The sequence below is a fragment of the Sinocyclocheilus anshuiensis genome, unplaced genomic scaffold (assembly GCF_001515605.1).
Source record: "Sinocyclocheilus anshuiensis isolate Anshui unplaced genomic scaffold, SAMN03320099.WGS_v1.1 scaffold1640, whole genome shotgun sequence".
Taxonomy (NCBI): Eukaryota; Metazoa; Chordata; class Actinopteri; order Cypriniformes; family Cyprinidae; genus Sinocyclocheilus; species Sinocyclocheilus anshuiensis.
The window spans coordinates 590,778-599,016 of NW_015555883.1; the positions used below are offsets into that span (position 1 = coordinate 590,778).

General features: G+C 35.9%; 2 protein-coding genes across 5 annotated transcripts in view; both read right to left on the minus strand.

The window, feature by feature from the left end:
• Window positions 1-365, minus strand: part of LOC107675846 (myoD family inhibitor-like) — a 32,613-nt gene extending 32,248 nt beyond the window's left edge. Inside the window, exon 1 of the mRNA XM_016470337.1 lies at window positions 353-365. The gene's annotated coding sequence lies outside the window, so the exon portion shown is untranslated. The remainder of the gene's footprint in view (window positions 1-352) is intronic.
• A 7,646-nt stretch (window positions 366-8,011) lies between these two features.
• LOC107675840 (forkhead box protein P4-like) overlaps window positions 8,012-8,239 on the minus strand; it is a 143,996-nt gene continuing 143,768 nt past the window's right edge. For all 4 annotated transcript variants that reach the window (XM_016470316.1, XM_016470317.1, XM_016470314.1 and 1 more), the window contains one exon: window positions 8,012-8,239. This exon is cut by the window's right edge and continues 1,395 nt beyond it. The gene's annotated coding sequence lies outside the window, so the exon portion shown is untranslated.

The following is an 8,239-nucleotide window of genomic DNA, read 5'->3' on the forward strand; positions in this document are numbered from 1 at the left end:
ACACATTTAATAAACAAACAAGTAACTAAGCAATTAAGTAAGTAAATAAATAAATAAAATAAAAATAATCATAGGTAAAATAAAATATACAACATGGGCATGTTATGAGAGCCTGAAGGTACACTGAATGGGCTTATAAACATGTTTGGACGGAACAAATAAGAATCATATGTACGTACAACTGAGAACAAAGTTTTAAGACAGTTTTAGGCCCCTGTGCCATGTGTACCAGTGAAGCTTTCTTTCTTTCTTTCTTTCTTTTTCTTTTCTTTCAGGAATGATTTTACGCATTCCAATTTATGTTAATTTATGCCAGTGTCAGAGTTGAATTCCATGTTTATGGTTCCATCACCTCTCTCTCCTCACTTTTTTAGCCGTTTCTTGCAAATGCTTTGCACATGTAAAGGGAATGCTACACTTTGATGCCCTCCAATTGGATCAGACGGCCGTTAATACACACCAGCATTGTGCAGACTTGAGCTTTGTGTATGCGTCATACAAACTGATGTGATGTAATCAATGAAAATGCTGATGACTGAGTAAGGTGTGATGTCCACACCCTCACGCACAACTAAATCCAAAATGACACTCATTGCAAAAAACGTAGCACTCCTAAGATAGCGTCAGACACTCATTAGCCTCTGCCAGTGTTTGTTGACAGGTCAATGATATTCAACCCTTCAGCGTTTTTGTCTTGGTAATTAACCTGACATTTACCAGGTGCCACTCTGCTTAGTTTCTTCTCTCTATGGCCTCAGAATATTGTGATCCTGTAGGCCTTTTAATCTGCCGCATGGTTTCATGGAGACATGAGTTTTCGTATGCTTAAATGTGGTCCAGACTGGGTCTAACTCACCAAGCGATAATTACTCATCCTCATTTCGTTCCAAACTTTCAAAAGAAGATATTTTGAAAAGGCAGTGGGATTCAGTGTTGTATTAGATCCCACTTACTTTCATTATATGGACAGAAACAGTTGTAACATACCTTCTGTTATGTGCTGCAAAAGAAAGAAAGTCAGAGGTTTTTAATAACATGAGGATGAAGAAAATGGTGACATTTTTGGTGCTTGACTGTGCATCGCTCCGTGTTTATAGGTCATTGTACTTAACCATATCTAGGTCAACATCAGTGAGTGCTGGATCTGGAGAAACTGAAGAGCTGAGTAAGTGAATGTCTTCCCAAAATACCTTGTAGAATGTAAAAAACAGTCTGATATGCTCAAATGTTGGTTATGGTCTAAATATTTTTGTGATAAAAATTAATGAGGAGGAGCTAGAGAGGTGCGAGGTAAGGGAAAAAAAACAGAATTTTGAGTGTAAAACCGGTAGATTGAGAAAATGAATTACTCATGTCCAACAGCGTTTTCTCTTGGATGTTATTTTAAACATTTGACACTGATTGTTTGTAGCAGAATTGAACATTTTGGCACGGTTGGTGTAGGAAAGAAGGATGAAAATGTGTTTCTAATCACTCACAAAGATGCTTTTGTTCTCCTGTCCAGGCCTTCTGTACGCTAGTGGTCCAGGCTGAGGTATTCTCTCAGAGCCATCTTAATTAGACTCATTATGTAGGGTTGCATGGTGCACGATACACTTAAATGTGTGTATGTGTGTGGTTCATCATTCATCTAGGTGGATAATTGGTGCAAATTGGTGTATTTTGACACCCAGTAGTAGAGTCACTGTGCAAACTGTATCAGTCAGATTTTCTTGAGTCATTCAGTCTTGCAAGTCAGAAAGTACCTGAGTTTACCGAAGTTTAATGCTGTTTCCCCCCCCCAAAACTTTTACTAAATTGAACAGCAAGTGTAAGTTTCCTGTCTTTCGAATACTTTAATCAAATAAAAATCTAACTTTCCCAAAAGCACACACATTTTCCATCTTTTCTCTCAATTTTGCAGCAACACCTCTTCAGAGCGGAGGCCTGTGTGTTTTAAAGATAAGCTTTAAGGGCAGATTTTAAACTAAGAGAATGGATGGCAGAAATAAAAAGACAAGAACCTGATCCCTGTCTAAATGGGTTGGAATAACAATCTCCACCCTGTCTGTATGTCAGTGAGAGATTTTCTTAGAAGACTGAAAGAGTTCTCTGACTGGGCCTGTCCTGATATTTTCCTTGTCTATTTTTTTTTCTTTCACTCTGCCCCCATTCAGTTTTTGGCTGGTTCACCTCTTCAGAGCGGAGAGGCCTGTGTGTTTTAAAGATAAGCTTTAAGGGTAGATTTTAAACTAAGAGAATGGATGGCAGAAATAAAAAGACAAGAACCTGATCCCTGTCTAAATGGGTTGGAATAACAATCTCCACCCTGTCTGTATGTCAGTGAGAGATTTTCTTAGAAGACTGAAAGAGTTCTCTGACTGGGCCTGTCCTGATCTTTTCCTTGTCTATTTTTTTTTCTTTCACTCTGCCCCCATTCAGTTTTTGGCTGGTTTATTTACCCCTCCTGGTGGACAGAGCCTGTAACACAACAACAAGACCATCACATGGCCACACTTCTGTAGGGTTTCAACACATGCCTTTAAGTTGTCAGCCTGCTGGTCAGAATGAATCTTATGTACTGCCACCACACTGTCAGTCTGAGGCTGCAGAGCTACTAGACAATTCAACAGTGGAAAAAAAAAAAATAATTCCTAGTTATAATGTTGTTTTTGTGTTGTTAATGTTGCTTTTTTTTAAGTGATAAAAAAATACATACATACATAACTTATTAACGATATATACGGTTTATATATATAGTATTTATACATATAGTAATATTATAAAGTGTTTTCAGATTTTTTTTTAATGATTTGGATTATTTAATTGATAAGATCAATATTTAATGTCACTATCAGTGATGCAGAAAAGATGCATTGTTCTCATGTGATTGATGTCTCATGGATAATATATGATATTCTAATATTTTATGTATTATTGTATTCATACTCTGGCAGTCAGTCTACAGCTTACTAAACAGAATTTAAATTTGTGCGCAGATTAAATATGAGCAGTAAATGATGTAACTGAGTGATTAGCTGGATGCTATTACGCGAAGAGGTAATTGCAAACATTACCCTATTGCTCAATGCACCATAGATGGAGCACACACAAAGACACAACTGCTGTTGATTTGATATATTTATTTATTTTTTACTCCTGTGCCCCATCCATCTTACCAGATGGACCGGGCCATGATGTTCCTCTTCTTAAGTAAATTGGAATGGCAAGTGCTTTGTAGCCACCCCATTTCCTTGAAGTTGAGGCCCCTGCTTTCTGGTTCAATCACCCGCTGTACACCAGCTGTCAAAGCGTCACATGCATGTTGCAGTTTTTAGGAGAAGCCACCTCCCTTGCTTGCTCCTGCACCTCACACACAATGGACTACTATTGAGGGTGTCTGTTAGAGAGAAAAACACCACAAGCTCCAACAGACTGTCACCACAGAGACTGGTAGTGTTTGAGCAGGCAAGACTCTCTTTTCTATACTGTAAACTGCCAAATGCTGGCAAAGATGCACAAATGTTAAAAAGTGAATTATATATTAACCCTCTGGTGTATGATGATTTTTAAAAGATATTTTAACAATTCACAGTGTGATATTACATCTAACCCACAAAAGGGCGATCACCTTTGGCCCTTTTTCATAATTTTTTATGACTGTACTTGTCAGTGTTTTTTATTTGTGACACTTATAACAAATTCAAAATGGTTGACAAAAGAACTGTACCTGTATATTTTATTCCATGAGATGTTCAGGCATTATGTTTTATTTTTTTGGTTGCAATTTACTTTCCATAAATGAAAATGTCAGTTTACTATACTGTACACAACGCATTAAAGAGTATATTTCTTCATTGGACATTTCAGTGGGAAGACTATTTATAATAAAATATTAATGCAAATTTCAGAAGGATATTTTAATTAAACAATGTTATACATAACAACAACAATAATGATGTAAACTTCAATAATAACATCATATGTTGTAAACAAATATATCAATAGGGATATGCATTATGGACATACAGTAAAATAAGGGCATGTGCATATTTATAAAAATATTGAGAATGATGACTTCAGATTGATGGAAAAATTCCTTTGTGACTTAATTCATGAATCATAGGATTATTTACAAAAAAAAATTTATATGTTAATTCTAATTAAAGTGTTAGTAAAAATGTAGAAAGAAAGCTACAATACACAGCCTTAGACAGTGTAATAAGTATTTTTATTGCATTTTATAATGCCATTGTCAATAATTAGTACAGATTACATGCAACTAGACCTACTGTACAGTTTTTTATTGTCTGCATGGACAGACACAAGAAGATTCAGGTTACAAATACACAGATATACGTGTTTTTTTTTTATACAGCATGAAGAAAAACGGCAGTGACTGGCATAAACATGGTCACCGGGGTTAGAATGACAAAGGTGGATGGCTAGTTGCCTTTTTTAAATTTTCTATACCATTTCAAAAGCCATCATCTATTCTTCCCCCAAGTCTCATCTGAAAAAGCAAAACAAATGTAAAAAAAATTAAAGAGAAGTAAACAAACAAGTTAAAATGAAATTAAAGTACATAGAAGTCACTGCTGAAAATGTACACACATTCATAAAAATACAATGAGAGGAGAGTCGAAGTGGTAGTTCCATTTGATTGGCCGAAGAAGTTAATACCATCAGGCAAAAGCTTCCCTGCAAGGGTCCTTTACTTAGAGAACTGCAGCTCAAAGCTTTTCATCAGCAGGCAATGGAGCTCTGAGGCGACGTGAGGGTGTGGATAACCGTAAGACATAAAAATACTGCTGTCACCTTCGTCATGCATTTGTTTGGTTACAGTTGTGGCAGACTTGATCGATTTGGAATACAAACATCTAGCCACAATCCCTTTGGTGGTCACTGAAGATGAACTGCATTTCTAAAAGCCTTTTCACAATCTTATTTGGTATGCTACTGTGGAAAAGTCACACCAAGTTCACAGCAAATGGCAAACAGTGGTCAAAAATAGCCTGTATGACTTTTGTGTACCAATCCGTGCACTTTCTCAGAGAACTTCTAAACAAATATGGAGCGCTACTGCCTTATGAGAGACAGCTTTGAGTGCTCATGGTAAATAAAGGAATGATGACTTTAAAGGGAGTCTGTACACATATTGGCACCTAAATGGACCAATAATAATAAAAAAAAACACCTTAAAGTTGCTCTTTCTTATAAGCAAGAGAGGGCTACACATTTTTTCTTCAATGTTTTTTTTTCTCTTTCATTGTTTTTGTGAAGTTTTGGTCCTGTCTTTTGAGAAAAGTCCTTCTGAGGTATCATTACACAATGAGTTCAACTTTTTAGTTTGTTTTCTCTCTTTTTTCCTTAAAAATGCATAAATGCACTACAGAGACAAAAAGTATCAAAATAGACCTAGCTAAGATAAATATACAAACAGGTGTGTTACCTTAACCACTTATCTAACTCTTAATCTGTCTTTTTTCGAGAGATAATACACAAAAAAAAAATCAGCATCCCAGACGTTTTATGACAGAAAAACTGGGAAAACAAAAAAAAGCAAAACAAAATTTAACCAAGATACCTGCAGCACATAATATGATAAATACATACACTTTAGCATAAGCAATACAGTATAGGAATTCTGAGCTCAAAACTTTACAATAGCTAAAATCAGGTGCGGAAAAATCAAATCAAAAGAAAACAAGTAAAGGAAACACGAAAAGGAGGGAATGCCCTTCAGATCTAAGCCGAGCGGTAATATACAATAATACATCATTACAACGTGTGTAAAAGTAACAAAGGAATCATGACGATAACCACTGATGCGTTTCAGTCCACATCTTATAAAACAGCTTTGTTTACACGTGTGCCTTAAAGCACAGTTGTAGTCCATTTAGTGAATGCAGCAATTCATTCGTGAGAGTTTTTCAATTCCTTTGCAATCCTCAGTTCTTGTAGCACAAGCTCGTTGGTTCTCTTTGGATATTTTGGTAAAAATAAAGGCCCGTTTTAGCAGGAGCGTGATGATCTCTCAGGGATAGTCTGTGTGTGTGTGTGTGTGTGTGTGTGTGTGTGTTATTTTTTCACTGCCGTCTCAAAACTACACTTTGCATTAATTGGGAGGCGGGGTCCATGCGAGAGTGGCCTGCATTAATGCATTCTGCCTATCATCATTTCTGACACCCAGCTGACTGGCCCATTGAGTACGCTCTAATGACCGGCCAGCTCGATGGCTCTCATTGGCCTGGCCTCTCATTATGCATGCGGAATTAGAACACACAATTAAGCCTTCGCACAGAGGACCTGTACATAGACACTATGCTAATAGATCACTTAAAGTGGGGAATATGTGATTTGGAGTAGACCCTTTTAAATATGTTGACCACTTAATGCTTCATACTTAACAGGACTCAGCATTTTATTTATTTATTTATTTTTTAGGAGGGGATAGAGAGGTATTTGTCTTTTTTCCCCCCATTGTGTCTCGTTTATTTGTTTCCATTCAAGAACCCGAATTCATGAAAATCTATTTGGAATCAAGAGGAATCAACAAGCTCCATTCACAGCTATGCAACAATAAACATATTTTGGTTATTTCGACAAAATGTTTTTTTTTTTGTATTTTGTGGATGAATGAAAAACTAGAAGGGATTTACACCTTTTGTATGACTATAGGTGGCTTTCATTGGCCTATATATTTTGTGAACCGTTTTTTAAAAGGAGGTAGCATTATTTTTGGTTTTATTTCTTTGAAGGTGTTTCGAAGGTGTGTATGAAATGAACTGAAAATAATTACTTGAACTGAAGCTGAAACTAAACTGATTAAAATGATTCCTGTCATGTTTGAAAAGATTCCGTATCAGTCATCCCTTATTAGTGTGGTAAATAATACTGTTCAACACGCAGGGTAAGCACAAGCAAGTAAGTGCTTGCCTGCTTTTTTTGGTATTCGTTGAACTGTGTTTAATTGTGAAATACTGGTAATTGAAGTACACCATAATGCTGAGTAATTGATGCTGGCTTCTAGTGTCACAAAGTACATCAACTGTTATTCAAGTGCCTTTTGCATGTAAAGTCCTTTGCAATCTTAGACGGTGAAGATTGCGTTCTTCACTGCAATCGCCTGAGCACAAGATGGGGTAGAGATCTTCCTTACGCAGATTGAAAGTGCTTGTACATTAACTAAGGAACCGCAAGAGGCTTGTTAATACTGCTTTTTTTGCTTTTTGTTTCCTTTTCAGTTTGTTTTTTGGCCTTTAAACATATGTAGTGTTAAGAACTCATTAGGTTAACGTATATTAAAACAGTTCTCTCCTTTTTTTTTAACAATAACAACAACAAAAAAAGCATTTGCATTTTACACTTTGGTTTTTGGAATGCTCTGTAGTGTAAGTAAAAAAACTAATGATTTAGCTGGGAAAAAAAAAAGAGGAAAAATTAAATATTCAAATGACGAGTTTGTGTTCTTTTGGCCAGTTCTTTAGGAAGAAGAAATGATAAATAAAAAAAGAGTTTTTGGTTTACTAAATATCTCTTTGGTTACCTGTAACAAAAGTAAAATGGGGAAAAACTGAAAAAGCAACATATTAAATTAAAATTCAGAATTTGGCATGGCACTATTGAGAAAAGATTTTTTTTATAGTTCAGTGAAAGCAAAATCTCACATGCTAATCAGACACTTTCTACTCACACAGTGAATTGCAAATAACTTTCATATATCTAGTAACTATAGAACTTTGAACTGATAATGAGAGAGTCACCATGTTGGTTAGCCACAGTACAAATCCCCTTTGTAATAACGGCGTGAGGGGCAAACACTGTGGTCTGAGGTATTCTGTGACCGTGTTATCTTTTACATTAAAGCAATATTTTGTATCACAGCTGATATCAATTGGCTACTATAGAAAATTCTGAAACGAACGAGGTAAATAGCGCAAATCTGGGAAAATAAAATCTAAAATTTTTAAGTAAATGAACAAATGAAGCAAATTTGTGAAAAAAAAGAGAGATATGAGTGCCTGTAAAGTTTTCTCTAGGATCTTACAGGGAGCCCTGCAATGTGTATTCCACCTCTGTCTCTTTAGTTTCAGCTTCTCTCTGCTAAAGAAATGATTGAGTGGTTTTGTTGGTATTTAATGTTAGATTTCATCTGTGGTTCTGTTTCGGAAGTTTTCACTTAATTATAAGTGCTATCCTCAAATACTCGTGATCCAACACTAGGATAAGTTTTGGACTTTTTTTTTGGGGGGGGGGG